This window comes from Ziziphus jujuba, chromosome 2 (assembly GCF_031755915.1).
Source record: "Ziziphus jujuba cultivar Dongzao chromosome 2, ASM3175591v1".
NCBI lineage: Eukaryota > Viridiplantae > Streptophyta > Magnoliopsida > Rosales > Rhamnaceae > Ziziphus > Ziziphus jujuba.
This window is the reverse complement of record NC_083380.1, coordinates 23,574,218-23,591,078: the sequence shown is the minus strand read 5'-3', so window position 1 is coordinate 23,591,078 and position 16,861 is coordinate 23,574,218. Positions and strand designations below refer to the sequence as shown.

Here is a 16,861-nt window from a genome sequence, read left to right as displayed (position 1 = left end):
TTAAAAGAACAAAAAAAAAAAAAGATAAAAAAAATAAATATTAAATTTAATTACATAAATGAAATTATTAAAAAAATAAATAAAAATATATATTGGGTCGGGTTCGGGCTGGGAATGTTATTCCTCAGTTTCGGCTCGACTCTAATTCAGACTTTAGAATTTTGCCCTCAGCCCACCCTGTAACCTCAATTTTTCGAGAAAAAACCACCAGTTAGGGGAGATGCACTGCAAATTTCGGGTTATAGGGGCAAATTGCCATCCTTACTTGGTGCAATGGAAGGTGGGGTAATGCGACCATCAAAAAACATGTTGATAGGGTGCTAGTTAGCCCAGACTGACGGATTTTATTCAACCAAGCTGGTATTCTTCACCTCCCTCCTATTGGTTCCAATAAGCTCCCATTGCAATTATCCCTAAAGCAAAACCACACTTTTATCCATAGAACTTTTTGTTTACTGGATGCTTGGACCCGTAATCCTTTATGTGAGAAGGTTATCAAAGAGGCATGGAGCTGCAAATTATGAGGTCATTGAAGGGTTTCTCTTTGTGCTAGAATCTCTAACACAGCCAAAGCCTTAAAGATTTGAAATAGAGAAAGCTTCAGCTTTTGTCAATCTAAAATTAAGGCCCTTGAAACTCAACTATCCCAAATGTACAACTATCCTCCCACTAAGGAGGTTCTAAGATCACAACAAGTAATCCAATCTGATATTGATGAGTGAAGGCTAAGGCTGGAGTTAGTTTGGAGACAAAAATCCAGAGAACTATGGCTTAAAGCTGGAGACCATAATTTTAAATTATTTCATGCCTTAATGGTTGCTAATAGAAGGAAGAATATCATCATTGTCATTAAAGATGATAACGGTAAATGGCCGAATTCTAGATTGAAAATTGGTAATTATTTGACTAAGAAATACTCGGAGTTGTTCCAAACGGAACCTACGGTGTTTTGTGGCTATTTAGAAGACTACATTCAAGAAGATGTTACTGATCTACACAATGGAATGATCAACGCTCTTTCTTTAATAAACGAAATCTCAAGAATAGTTAATAGCATGCATCCCATTAGAGCTTATGGGCCTGATAAGATGCCTACTCTTTTCTTCCAAGGATATTGGAGTATGTTAGGGGACGATGTAATCATCATGATATAGAATGCCTTCCTATTAATTAACATTCTGTGAGCCATCAACAAAACATTCATTGTGCTTTCTCTGAAGGCTAAACAAATCTCCACCTTTAATCATTTCAGGCCAATAAGCCTCTGTAATATAGTGTAAAAGATTTTTTCCAAGATTATAACAGAAAGAATTCATCCCATTCTGGACAAAATCATCTTTCCTTCCCAAGCGACCTTTATCCTTTGTAGATGGATTGGTGAAAACTCCATTTTAGCTAATGAAATTTACCACACGATGAAGTAGAAGAAAAGTGGCAACGGTCTTGTTGGATTCAAAATTGATATGATGAAAGTGTATGATCAAGTTGATTGGAGTGTATTAACGAGAATTATTTCAACTGATTCTGTGGAGTTATTGCTTAACAGTAGTGTGTTTAGCAAGATGGAAATGGAAAGAGGTATTAGATATTCCTTTTCATTTTGTACTCTAAGTTGCTGTCCAGGATGTTGCTAAAGCTATAAAGAGAAAGAAAAATTCATAAATCAAAATTGGTAGATTCAGCCTGATACGAACTTAGGACGACCTGCTCCTAAACCCGTATTATATTTGTCCGATCTCAATTAAGTTCAAGTTCTAATGGAATTGACCTCAAACCCTAGCAAACCTATGGTTAGAAACCTTGGTATAATGTAGACGCCACAATAGTGGATGGAAAACCTATTGATAAGTCAAGCTAAAACAACCAATTCTCTAATGGTGTTTTAGGTGTTCTCAAAGAACAAAGAGATAATTAATCTCACAAGTATTTTCTTAATCAAATCAAAGTTGTATTCTTATTGAAGAATAAGCTTTTAAATAGGCTTTGAAAGAAATAAGATAAACCCTAAAAACCCTAGGAAAAACCGGCCACACACATAAAGAAACCTAGTTAGCCGAAACTATACTTCCTTTCCTAATCTAAGTTTGATTAATTAATTCCTTTATATTAAATTAGGAATTAATTAATTTACAATGGAAAGAATAAAATAAAAACCTTCCTAAAGTTATTTGTCTAGAAAATAAATAAATAAATAATCTAGAAAGAAAGAAAGTCAATCGCAAATTAGGTAACGAGTTGACTTTGACATCTAGGCTGAATTATGTCTTCAACCGAGCTAACTTATGTCTGCCTGATGTTTGAGCTAACTTATGGCCTATCCGAGCTAACTGATGTCTGTTCGAGCTAACTTGTGTCTGGCCGAGCTAACTGATGTCTGTACGAGCTAAGTTACATCCAATGTCCGAAGTCCGAGATCAAATGTCCGAGTCAAGGCTCCGATGTCCGAGGCAAGGGTGTTCAATATAAAATGTCCGATGTATGGGTATCCGATGTATCGGCCTCCACCACTTGGATACTTAAAACAGGTCTTTTATCCTTAGGTATGGACAAGCCCTTTTGAGAATGAATTACTCTCTGGATAAAGGCAGCAAGGTTATCCTTAAACCTCTTAGCTTGAGCCCTAGTGATCGGTCCAGACTTCATCCGTATCGGATCAGTACCCCAGCGAGTTATCGGTGGTGTGAGCTCGGGCGGGTTCGCATCACAGCCTAGTGATATCTCACCTGCTCTTTGCAAATGACATTTTACTTTTGTGTAGGGTTAACCTTGATGAGGTTCGAGAGGTGAACAATTACATCAATCTATACTATAGTTGTATAGGTCAAAAGGTAAACTATTCGAAGTCTGGGTGCTTGTTCTCCAAGAATACACAGAGAAAGACCAAGAAAAGCATTAAAAAGATACTTGGATTGAATGAGCTGCCGAAAGAGGCCAAGTATCTTGGCAACCCAATGTTTGTTGGAAGGAATCATTCTAAGGCTTATGAGGATTTGAAGAGGAAGGTGGAGGTTAAACTCCAAGGATGGAAGGCCAAGCAACTATCCCAGGCTGGTAGATTCACTCTGATAAAATCAGTTGTCATTGCTAGTCCCTTATATGCAATTTTAGTTGCATGGCTAGTAGTTTTTTATGAGGTAGAGGGCTGAATGGTAGGAATTACACCTTAATTTCTTGGTCGAGGATTTGTAGGCCCAAATTTTTTGGAGGTCTTGGTTTAAGAAGGTTAAAAGATATGAACTTAGTACTACTTAGCAAGTTGGGTTGGTTTTTAGCCATAAACTAGGACAAGCTATGGGTTCAAGCTTTAAAATCCAATTATTTTGCTGGAAGCTCCTTCATAAGGTGCAACAAGAAAAAGTGCAACTGTTGGACCTGGAACAGCATTCTCCTTTCTATAAAGCTCATCCTAAATAGGCTCTATTTCAGAGTGGGAAAAGAGGATGGAATTAACATATGGAAGACCATTGGGTTCCTAATAACCCAAGCTTTAGACCAACCCCTATTTCTGAGGAAGCTAATCTTGAGTGTGGCATGGTCAATTCCCTTAGGCTCTCGGATGGTAATTGGAATACAGGGATGCTTCATTATTTGTTTGACAGAGACACTATCCCAAACATATATAAGATCCCCTGCACGAACTTAAACTTAGAGGACAAACTAATCTGGTATGGAAATTCTAACGACTGCTTTTCTGTAAATCAACATACAAATTAGAATATTGGGATGACTTCCCATCCTCCCATTGGTGGAAATATCTTTGGAATTCAAAAAATTATGAAAGACTTAAGTTTTTCCTATGGAAATTAGCTAATCATGGTCTTACAATTGCTTCCACTCTCCTCACTTGCAATATTGCAGTTGAATTTAGAGATTGTGTACATGACTGTGGTTGTCTTGAATCTGATTGGCATTTATTCTTTCATTGTCAAATGGCCAAAGCAATTTGGTTCTCTATGCCTTGAAGCGTTAAATGGGATAAATCTTTAGAAGAGAAGCTGAATTTATTGACTAACCCCATTGGTGATCTTCCGATCCATACTACTGACAAAGAGGACTTCTTCCTCTATGCCTCTCTCATTTTGGACCAGCTCTAGAAAATAAGAAACAATGCTCTTTTTGACAACAAAACTTTTTCCCTAAAGAATACAATAGTTTGGTTGAAGCTTAAATTTGAATAGGCTAAAGCAATAATTTTCAAGAACTGCCTTGAAGGATCAGTAATCCATTCTAGCAGGATTATGTGGTGTAAACCACCTTTGCAAATCATCAAAATCAATACGAATGCCATTATTAAAGATGGAGTTAGCATGATTAGAGTCGTTGCAAAAGATCACCTAGGTGAAATGATAAAAATCAAGGCTATTCAGCTTCACTCAGATACTCTGAAATTGGTTGAAGCCTTTAGTGTGTTGCAGGGCTTGAGCATGGCAAATGAGGAAGGTTCGACTAAAGTATGGTGCAAATCAGATGCCAAAAACATAATCCTCAACTTGAACAACCCTTATCTTCAAACCATCCACTAGATAGCAAAAGGAGTAGTCAATGATACTTCAACTGAAAAACAGGTGTCAGAAGTGTCTTTTGTGTGGTCCCCTAGGAAAGCCAATTTCTTAGCTCATTTTGTGTGTGATGGGTGTCTAAAAAGCTCCATCACTGGTACCTTGTCTTTGAACTCTTTACCTAGTCTTTTCTTTACTTTTGTTACCCAGGGGAGTGGCTGTGAGACCAACTATTATTTGTAGGCTTTTGCCTTCAGGTTTTGGTTTATAAGACACTCTATTCAGCAAAAACAAAAAAAAATAGACAAAATAAATATATATAAATAAATTTAGACATACAAATGCCATTTACTTCGTGGAGGACTGCCTAATGGCTCACTTCTTGCAAGTGTAGTAGAGGCTTCTCTTTCCTTGTGTCCACCCTTTGCATTGACTCCTTCAGTGATTTCTTCTTGAAGACCTATGGATGCAAAGAGACCCCATAAAGACCAGTGCCATAGAGACCCACTAGGTAAAATCTTTAAAAGAAACCTTAAATTTAGTTCATCATTTTCTTTATTATATCTTTGTCTCTTCCATTATCTTCTACTTGTCTCTCCCATTATCTGCTACTACAATCTCTCTACATATTTTTCTTTTATTGTCCATGCATTTTATCATTTCTTTTGTTTATCACACAGAAAAAAAAATTGTTTTGCCATTTTTAATTTCTAGAAGACTTGCATTTAATTCCATTATTTTGGCTTTTGCTGAGTAGAATTACTTAATTTCATTTCAATCGTAAAAAAAATCTGGTCTTCTTATTCTTTAAGAATTAGTAAGTTTTATCCTACAAACAAAACAAATAAATAAACTCCAACTTTGTCTCTCTTAATATTATAGGAGGAGGATTAGACATGAAGAGTCAATGGAGGCTGCATTTGTGTTAAAACAACATCAAAAGACACAAAATCAAAAGAAGAACAAGCCTAAAGTCATAAAGGAGAAAGATGAAACTAGCAAACCCAAAAGGAAGTCTTATGAACCTTGTCACCATTGCGAGAAGAAAGGTCATAATCCTAGAAGGTGTTAGTGGAGGCCGGATGCATTTTGCCATAAATGCCATCAAAACGGTCATGTGGAGAGAGTATGCAAGGTTAACAAGAAGGATAAGTAACAAGTAAATGTTGCTAAAGATAATGCAAGTGATAGTGAATCCGAAGAGTTGTTTGTTGCTACTTGCTTTAGTAGCATCAAGAATGATAAATGATGGATCACTGATAGTGGAGCAACACACCATATGTCTCATAAGCATGAGCAGTTCACAAACTTGGATAAGAGCAGCCATAACAAAGTTAAAATTGAAAATGGAACCTTGATGGAAGTGAAAGGCAAAGGAGATGTGGTGATACACACCACCAAAGGTATCATAACTATCCATGATGTTCTTTATATACCTTCTTTATGTGAGAACATGCTTAGTGTAGGTCATGCTTGAGAACAAATATGCATTACACTTCTCAAACATGACATGTACTATATTTGATCCTCATGGAAATAAATTGATGTGTGTTTGAATGAAGAACAATAATTTTAAATTGAATATGGATGAAAATGGTACATCAGTTGCATTGAACACCAAAGTTGTAAATACCTCTCAAGTTTGGCATAAAATACTAGGCCATGTTATATTTAAGTCACTGGTAGGCACATTATGAGATTTCCCTTTTCTTAACTGACATCTGGTTTTCACTAAAAAGAAAAAGGAACCAAAAAAAAAAAAAAAAACCAAAATCATAAAAGGGTTTTTCACGAACTTGGACCCTCTTACTAGCTAATAAGCTTTATCTAGAGCTTTCGGGGATCCAATAACACATGACAAATTATAGCAATGGTAATAATTCATCCTTTATTTATTATTGTTTTGTTTTTCTATTTAAACTTCTTTCCTAGTCTAAGTAACATTTGGCAAATAATAAATTAAAAGGTCAAGATTCATCATTTTATTGATTTTTTTATTTTTAATCTAATCCTGTTTTTGATGAATTTTTAATTTAATCCTTTATTAACTCTTAGAAATAGAGTTTCAAAAATCTGTTGTCTTTTCATGGACATTTCTTTTATGTCAAAATTTTTTTTTTTTGGGGCAAATTCGGTGGAAGACAAAAAAAAGAAAAATGTAATTGAAAAAAAAAATATATAATGGGATGTGAGTGTTTTTCTATTCTTTTTCCTTATTAAAAAAAATAACTATAAATGAAAAGTGCAATTTATGATACCTGATGCTTTGGTTGGTCAATAATATAACTAAACATCTTCCTGAAAGAAGCCATCTCTTGGTTGACTTTATCATGACTATCAACCACATATTTCTTTAATTCATCAACTTTTGCCTCCACACGATTAATCTAATCAATATCAATATCCAAAAACTAAGTAAATATATAGTAGTACAACATTCATCAACTTATGTAATACATATTTTGCAAGTAACAGTTGCATAACCTTACATTATCATCTAGTGGGGCACTACAATGCATTCAAGCTTTGGACGGATCTTTACCACCAACGGCTATCTCGGATGCTATCATTGCTACAAGTGGTGGTTCTGCATTGCAAACCTCATGTACGTTAACTATTATTGTTCGCCAGTAATTCATATTTTTCTCATTTTCGGGAGCATCTAACCTCCAATACACAACATACTACATGAAATTAAGAAAGAAAGAAAAAAAGAACAAACAAAGAAAAATGGAAAACAAAAAATTATATATTAGAAACAAAAAATGTAATATAACTTGAATGTAGTTGTAGCATGTAGTCTAAATAAATTTGCTTTACATCACTATTTGAGGTGAACCAACAATGCACAACATAATGGTTCAGTTGACTTGTAGCATGCCATCCAACGATCCTAGGATAACGAGTTTCCTACCGTTCACCAAAATATTTACCAAAATCAGGAATTGATTCAAAACCCCACACCTACAAAATATAAAATATAGGCTATCAAATATAATTTTTAATTAAACACTAAATTTATATTTGATGTTAAAATGTACCTAAAACGCCAACGGAAAACCTTTTATGTCATATGAGTGTGATTTATTTTTTACTTCACGTCCTCTGTGATGGAATGCATTATGCAACGACTCAATCGTCTCCTTATGGCTCCTAAAGGTAGGAATTAAAAAGCTCGATATCATCAACCAATTCAACAAATTTTCTATTGACTTGAACCCTCGAATCCATTTCAAGTACACCATGAATTAGGAAATATAGTAAGGCAATCTTTACTGCACCCCAATCATCCACAAAATGTGTACTCTTGAATATTCGTTCCAATTCGGGTGGTTTCAAGTTAGACCTATCTTTTAACAACCTCTTACGCAGCTTTATTGATTTAGGAGTTTGCATATCAAATGTAGAAGAATACCGACAAAACTTTAAGCTAGTAATAAATGCAAATTTCTATTTTGTAAACCGAACTCTAGATCCACCAAAGTTAAACTCAATTACCTAAGAATCGTTGGACACAACTCGTCTGTATAGTAGGTTATGAACTATATGACCACAGAACCTAAGGTTCTGCATTTAAACTAAGTGTCCAAAACATGTCTGCCTGTACTTTTCCAATTGATCACCTGTAAGCACATTTTAATTACTTCATTGGCTTCTGTTGGGTTCTCAAAAGAATGCACCCTAGTTGTAAATATATCAGCATCCTAGAAAATCCATTCCCTTAGAGTGTCATTGGCCTGCAAAATAATTTACATAGATCGAATGGAAGTCAACCATTTACTCATACAATATTTTTCCATCCCAATTTGATAAAAATAATGTTCAAACAAATCTTAAGACATATGTGTTAACATTTTTGCACTAGTGGTATTACCGATGCAGCCATCAATAATCAAGCTACAACGAACTAAAAAAAAAAAAAATCCCGATGGCCTATTGGCAATTACCATTAGCCATCGGGTGAAATTTTTCTCGAGTATTCACATTCATGAATAAATGGTTAAAGATGTCTTATTATTTACGGCACAAAGCTACGTAAATGAATATAAAACTTACCATCTCAGATGGGGGAGAGGAGAGTAAAATATGGCCTAGAAGTTTGGTGCTTTCCTTCTCAAATTTGGATTGCTGCCTAGAAGTTCGTCGACACTTAGAGTCAGGTGCTGATGTGCTGCCACCTCGTCTCTTGGTTTGCACCTTCTTACCTCCCTTCTTCGATTGAGATTGCAGGTTCCTCTTTGGTGCCATTCTAAAATACAGCCTATAGATGTAAATTGACAACATCAATAAATTTTTATCTACCTTTAACCACATAGTCAACTATGTATACATATATAAATAACCACAACCATAAATTACGAATACAAAATATATATAATTCAAAACAATACAAAATAACCATTTAAATTTAAATTGCCGATGCTGCTCATTTTTCATCCACATTTAAAGTGTGTGTATATATATATGTATGTATATAACTATGTATAAACAACTTAAATGAAATAAAAATTGATCAAACACATTTATTTATCCAAACTATCACTTATATGAACCTTATATGAATCTTATAAAGCGAACAAAAAATTATTGAAACAATGCATATCAATGTACCGTATTCTTAAATGTACCATATTCATTAAGAGAGATCCCAATGGACCAAAAAATATTAATTTATGTTGGTTTTTATTTTAATGTTTGTGCTTGTCTAAAGGTTTGGTAATAACAAAAAACAATTATATTTTTTTAAAGAAATTATAAATTTTTACAAACCCCATATTTTAATCTTTTTTTGATGAACCCGAAAAAAAATTAAATTTAAAAAAAAAAATAAGGCTGACTTCATTGATGATGTCAGCAAACGGTGTGTCATCTAGTCTGCACGACACAAAATAACATGTTGTTTTCCTGGAACGACGTGTCATCTTCATGGAACGATGTGTTGTCTGGGTTGGACCGTTGAACGACATGTCGTTTGTCCCAGACGACATGTCGTATGCTTCTCCTTCAAGCTTCAGCCGGGTCGACTAGAACCCACTTGAACCGAGTTTCACACCCAAATCCCGACCCGATCGTGTCTCCCACCTCTAGCCACCGTTTTAGGCCAAACCGATCCCATTTTTTCCTTCTATTCATTTCCTACTGCTACCCGATGTCCATCTATCCTAAAACCTAGTTTATAATAACTTCCATACAAAAACCTTAATCTAACATAAATTTAAACAATTTCAAATTTTGAACTGATTTTAAACACCAATCAGATGATTCAAACTCCTAAATGTATCACAATGTACTCAAAAAATGTCATGTATACTTAAATTCAAAGTATTTAATGTACATATCAACTCTACAATATATATACATACACACGGCAAAAGAATAAAGAAAAATAAAAATAAAAATAAAAACCTGAGAATGCTTTTTGAGGGAGAAGACCAAGCCAATATCGGATTCTACTTGTATTGGATCAAAAAATAAGGATTACAAGTCGATGAAAAAGTGGATTTTTGTTTTTTTAGTTGAAAAGTTAAAAATGTGGTGTGGTGAAATTGAACGAAGGGTGTTTTTGTGAAAATTGATTGAAGTAAAATAAAATAACAGGACATGGACATCTTTTAAAAAATTTTAAAGGGTATAATCGATATTAAAGGGTAAAACAAAAATTTTGATGAATTGATGGGTATAAATCGTTAAGGCCCTGCTCACAAGGGCAATAAGCCAAATTACTCCAAACAAAACCCTAAATTTTTGCCTTTTCTCTTGTCATTACTTGAAGTTTTTGGGTTTTCATTAGCTGGAGTTTAATCTTTGCCATTACTTGAAATTTTTTTCAAAGCAATTAGGAAACTCTTACGGGTTTCACGTAAATGTGCTTATGTTTGTAAATTTTATATTATTATTATTTTTTGAGGAGTTCTAATTGTAATACCAAAACAACTTTATAGGGTTGTATATCTATTAAATATATTAAAATGCCTTTGTATTCAATGTTTTCTTTCTTTCTTTTTTTCCTTTAATTTTTTAAACTTCTCCCCTGTAAAATAGTAGCCACGTTTGTGATTGACCGACTATGGCTACCAAAGGAGTTATAGTAGACCATGGCTCTGCTGCCACTTTGTCCTTTTTTAAAAAAAATAAAAATAAATCTTGCATTCTTTTACTCTTAATTAATTAAATATATATATATATATATATTTTAACTTGAAAGACCTTCCACCACCTGAAAAGGGATACTAACAACATTAGAAAGTTGGATCTAGATTTTTAAATGGCATATGCCGACTGTATACCAGCCAAAAAAATCAGCCGTTGATCTTTCTTTTTCTTTTCTTCTTTTTTTTTTTTAATAAAAGAAACAAAACAACAATTAATTTTTTTAAATAAAAACCAATATAAAGGGATAGTGGTGGTCTATCGGAAGAATGCGAGAACCAATTACATAATGCCATGAACCTGCTTTAATGACTACCGTAGAAAGAAGAAAGATTATATATATACAGTTTGAAAATGCCAAAAACAAAAATTAAAAAGGGTATTTTGGATAATTAAAATACTTAAAACTATATAGAATTTAAATGGAATTGTAAAAAGAACTTTTTTTTTTTTTTTTTTTTTATAATGGGACTCAATCTTAGAACCTTGTATTTGCCTGAAATCCACTGAAAGTCAATGAAAACTCTTGTTTAATTGATACGCAAATCAATATCATAACTTTATTTACCAAAAATCATTATTATAACTTAGTTTAATTAGAAAAAGATCAAAAGAATCAATGCTGTAGATGTAATTTGGTTCAAATTAATGTTCCTGCAGCTAAAAGTCAACGGAGGGTGGTGGGATTGTTGTTTGACGAGAGGATTTTTAAGCAATGCACCCCCAACATGAGCCCCACCCTGAATGCCCGAATCCAATCCTAGCAATTTGGGACAAGCTCCAATCCGAGGGCATTCATAAAAGGTTTCTTTTACCTTTTACTACTTATTTTTGGTGTTTAAACTATTGGTATATTTGATGTGTTGTTTAGCTTCCTGGAAAGTTGGAGGGAGGGAAGAACGAAAATTGTAACAAGCCCAAAAAGTGGGGGGAAAAAAAAACTTTTAAAGCTTTTTCTATTTTGAATTTTGAAATAGGTTTTTTGGAGAGTATTAATATGATTAGTTTATTTGGAATTTCAATTTTGTGGATATTTGTTTGGTTTCTCAAATGGGTTTTGGCGGCTTTTCGTTTTTCAGTTGTGTCCTGTTGGATGCCAAAGAAGCTGAAAAAAATATTTTTGGCAGTTCACGCTGAAAAACATGTGGACTTGATTAAGAAATATAAGCTCCAAACAGTATTCAAAGAGAGCCATCTAAATACGATTTCATATATTTCAATGAAGGATCATCTGAAGCTGCATATCTTACTGCAGGCTCTGTAATAGAGGTAAGGAATTTGTAGGGATTTTTATTTTATTTATTTATTTATTTTTTACTGTTAGAATCTTGAGTTTTTAGACCACTTGAAGAATTATACCTGCTTGTATTGGATCATTTTCAGATGCTGAGGTCAGATTGTATCTGCTGCAGGTTGTGATATGTATCATGTTTCAAAATTTTGGGACTATTAAATAGGTTACTGAAAGAGTTGCTAAGGGAAAATCAAATTCTGGTGTCGCCATTGTTAGACCTCCAGGGCATCATGCTGAACAAGATGAAGCAATGGGATTTTGTCTATACAACAATGTGGCTATTGCAACGAGTTTCCTGTTAAATGAAAAAGTTAGAGCCTAGAGCCTTGTTTTATTGATTTAGTTTTAAAAGTCATATTTTCAAGTTACCATATCTAGAATTAGTGTATATGCAATATTTCTTTGGCTGGTTACCTCCTGATAACTCTGTTCATGTATTTTACTTAGCAACCAGAATTTGGTATCAACTGGATTTTAATCATTGGTTAGGATGTTCACCATGGGAATGCTACTCAAAAGATGTTCTGGGAAGATTGTCGTGTTTTATCCTTCTTTGTTCATAGGTATGTTATAAATTGAGTTGATGATCTTTTCTTTTGCTTATTAGCTCTAATCGCATCCACAAACTTCAATTATTAAGTTCATTGAGAAAGCATTGGTTAGACATGTACCTATTATTCGCTCAACAAATGTAAAATGCTATAAAGTAGTCTTATGAATATTAAAGACTGGTCCATGCAAGTGGCATAACAATAATTTCCATCATATTCATTTTTGCCCCTTTTTGTTAAAATTAAGCAGGCTTTAACCTGCAACTGAATTGTCCTTGTATGTGGCATGCGAGCTTTCTTATTTTTTGGCAGGCATGAGTTTTGGAGTTTTTATCCTGCCAATAACGATGATTATTACAATATGGTTGGTGAAGGTCCGGGTGCAGGGTATATTATAAATGTTCCATGGCAGAATTGTCAGTAAGGGGATGCAGACTATCTTGCAGTTTGGGACCACATTTTAATTCCTTTTGCCAAGGAATTTGATCCAGACATTATTATAATCTCTGCTGGATTTGATGCAGGTTGGTGGTACTTTATGAGTTGATTATCTTTTTAGAGGAGGTTACTCAGCATGATGTAGAAGTTGTTAATACTTTTATGTTCAGTGGATTATTTGAAAGAAATCCAATATTACAAAACCAACTTTAATGGGACAAATGTTTGTGGGATGGCAACCAGGAAAGCAAAGAAGAAACATTTTTGTTAAGGGACCCTGTTTTGTTCAATGAGAAAATGGAATTCTTTCATTTTGACATATAAATCTTTTATAGAATTAATAGAATTTGTAAATGTATATATATCTGAATAGTGGGAGACTTCTCCTACCATAGCTAAGCTATGTGTGTGTGTGTGTGTGTGTGTGTGTGTGTGTGTGTGTAATATGTATATAAATATGTGTGTATGTGCATGTAGAAGAATAGGTTTATTGGCATTTTTCACATGGGAAAGTGATTTTGTTTAAAAAATTGTTTCTTCAAACTAATTTATGTAATTGCTTGATATAGCCATTGGTGATCCGCTAGGAGGTTGTCATGTCATACCATATGGATACTTAGTAATGCTGAACAAGGTTAGACTTCTATTAATCTAATTGATAATTCAATTTTTATAAGTACTTAATTTAATCTTTTGGTCTCTTCTTTCATTGCTCCTTGTTTTGGATTTTGTTTTTTTAATTTTTATTTTTATACTTTTTTGGTCTTTTCCAAATAAGTTCTTGATTTATTTTGGTTCATAATTGTTTGAAGTGATGTTTTGCAATATCATTTTTGTCTGTCAAATCTTTTTTTATTTTCAGTTGTTGAATTTTGCCAATGGTAAGATTGTATTGGCTTTAGGAGGAGTATAGAATCTCGAGTCCACAGCAAATTCAATGCTTGCTCGTGTTAAAGTTCTCCTGGAAAATAATCCTATTCATGGATCTTCAGAGGCCTATCCATTTTAGTAACCATGGCGAGTAATACAAGGGGTAAAGAAACATTTGTTGTAATTATTCTTTTATATTCTCTTATATGTATTTACAATATATATATATATATATATATATATATATATTCTTATTTCTTGAAGGGTTGTTCTGCTGCTTCTTTGCTTCTATAACCTAAAGTTCATGTAACTATTTTCCAGGTTTACCAGGAATTGAGTCCTTTTTGGCCTGTAGTTCCACGTGAATGACCAAAGATGTTAATCAGTCAAACAACACCTATAATAGCGGTAGCTTCTTTATTTTTTTATTTTTTAATTGAACTTTCTCTTATTTAGTTAGTAATTGGAGATTTCTTTTAAGCCATATTTAAACCATTGGATTTAATGCTTAAACTTTACATTGAACTTTTAAATTTGTATCATTGCAAAAAAGGAAGCATTATATAAAGTACAATAGCATAAAAATACATGCTTACAATATAATATATATAGTACAAAACTGGATGCCTTGGAAGTCAAATTAACATAGTGTAGTTCTCTCCTCAAGTTCCCTATTTTATATATGGTTTTAGTATGGATAACAATCTCATTTAGTGCCTTTTAAGTTAAGTTTGATTCTTTGTGGAAACCTTAAGCTTTAGTATTATTTTGATAAGTTTTGTATGTTATCTTGTAGGATGGCTCAAGTAGTAATTTTGGAACAAGTTTGGGCATGAAGTTGACATTTGAAGCCACTCATAAAGCGCCCCATAAAGCAAAAAGCGCTCATAAGGGAGCTCGAAGGGCATGCCCAAGCATGGCATATTTGCGCACCCATGCCCAAGTGAGGTGCTTCAGGCAGCAATGCCAGCTCCTCATGCCATGCAACAGCACCTGCATAGCATGCCCGTGCAACACAGCGTGCACCTTTGCCCTTGTCCAGGCCTACCCGCACACATCTATGCCCCGGCATGCCTGTGCCATCCTCCATGTTGATGCTTGTTTTGGAGCTGATCTCCTCCTTGATGATCAAAAGGCCAATATTAACCCACCTTTGAGGGCTATAAATATCATCTTAAGGCAAGAACCCCAAGTAGGGAGGTTTGGAGAGAAAAACACCTAAAGTTCTAGAGATAGAAGCTTGGAGGCTTCTTCTTGGAGATTGGGAAATTCTTGAAGATTGGAGCTTTGAAGACATAGTTTTCTCTTCTACTCCCTCTATTTTTATTATTAATAAATTTGTATGTGTGAACTCGTCTAGAACATATCTAAGTTTATGAATTTATCTGTATTTTTATGTATGGATTTCCCTATTGTTGGTTAGATTTTCATTCTAGGATTTTGATGCAACTCATTTTGACTTATGTTTGGAATATTTAGTTAATAATTAATGAATTTTCTATTTTAACTCATTTGTGTTTCTCTATAGTTAATGTTTAATGTCTGTAAGTTAATTGGCAACTAAATTTGTTGATAATATGTTTTTTGTCAACTTCAAAACTTTACAATATTTCCACAAATATGATGAGCATAAAGTTGCAAGGACAATGTATTGCCTACTTTCTTTTGGGATAACCAGCAAAATTTGTCTAAAATCTCCTCCAAACATGACAATTTTACCTCCAACAGGTTGCTCCAATCTTAATGGATTTCTAAATCTTAAAATATCTCCCATTGTCCTATCCAACACTTCAAAACAATATCTACTCATCATAGGTGCTTCATCGCAAATGATAAGTTTGGTTTTGACAATTAACTCAGCAAGTGGCCTACCTTTTTTAATGTTGCAAGTTGAATATTCATTTGGAGCAAGAGGTATAGCAAACCTTGAATGTGTTGTCTTACCTCCCTCCAGAAGAAGAGATACTACACCACTCGATGCTACAGTCAACATAATTTTTCCCTTCTACCTAAATGCTGCTGATAGAGTTTTTCAGATAAAAGTTTTTCGGTACATCCATATACATACAAAAAGAATATATTGGGTTTGACACATTCAACAGCACCCATTATTGTTTCATAAACATTTTTTTGTTCAATTGTGAGATCTATACAAACTTATTATGGTGTTCAGCCAAAACAATTCTATCATGATGCAGCTCATCCTGTATAAGCCTATTTTAGTGGCTAGGAACATGGACGGTGCCAAGGAAAGGCATCATTGGAAAGTCACCATTGGAAAGCCACGAAGACTTTTTCCACTGCTCTGTAAGATCTTCTCAATCTCTAGAAGAGTATAATTTTTTTATCTCTTCATTATTATTATGTAAAAACAAAAAAAAAAACATTAAGGAATATATAAAACCTTGATGATGCAGCATGCTGCGTTTCCTGTAAAGTATATCATCTGATAGATGCTGCCAACTTTGTTCCCAAACAAATTCAGGCCTCATTAATGAATCTGACAACAACAAAGTTGCAAATAGATTTCTCATATGGTATGCAGATCCCGAATGGCTTGTTTTAGCTATACCATCAATATATTCTTTATCATCATCTAACAAACCAAGTGCATAGTAAGCTTCTCTCAAAGAATTATATTGAATGCCATATATATTCATTATTTTTTCAAAAGTTCTTGGTCCCCAAACTATGTTAAGAAGTATTCTTAAATAGTACATGTCACCGCATCCCAGAGGCTAATCCACGCTTCCTTGGGTGCCACTCCCTTTCTGAACTCTTCCATACAAATATAGTAGGAAACTCTACATAAGTCAGCTCCCTCGCTTCAACATATATTTTATTTGCATCCATTCAAGCTAAAAACATCGAATTGCTCATAGTATTTTGATTCATGATAGGATCAATTGAATCAGTATTTAGAAATACTATGTTCTGCTTATTGAGAAGATGGAAATTCAATCGCTCAATTGGAGAGTCTCTATAATGAATATCAAAACCAAAAATTCTCTAAGCTTCCTCACATGGTGAAATATACCTACAATCATAGTACATATTTA

At 33.9% G+C, this 16,861-nt stretch overlaps 1 pseudogene; it reads left to right on the top strand.

Annotated features, from left to right (window-relative positions):
• The first annotated feature begins 4,238 nt into the window (after positions 1 to 4,238).
• LOC132800757 (histone deacetylase 5-like) lies at positions 4,239 to 15,024 on the top strand (annotated as a pseudogene).
• Positions 15,025 to 16,861: the final 1,837 nt, after the last annotated feature.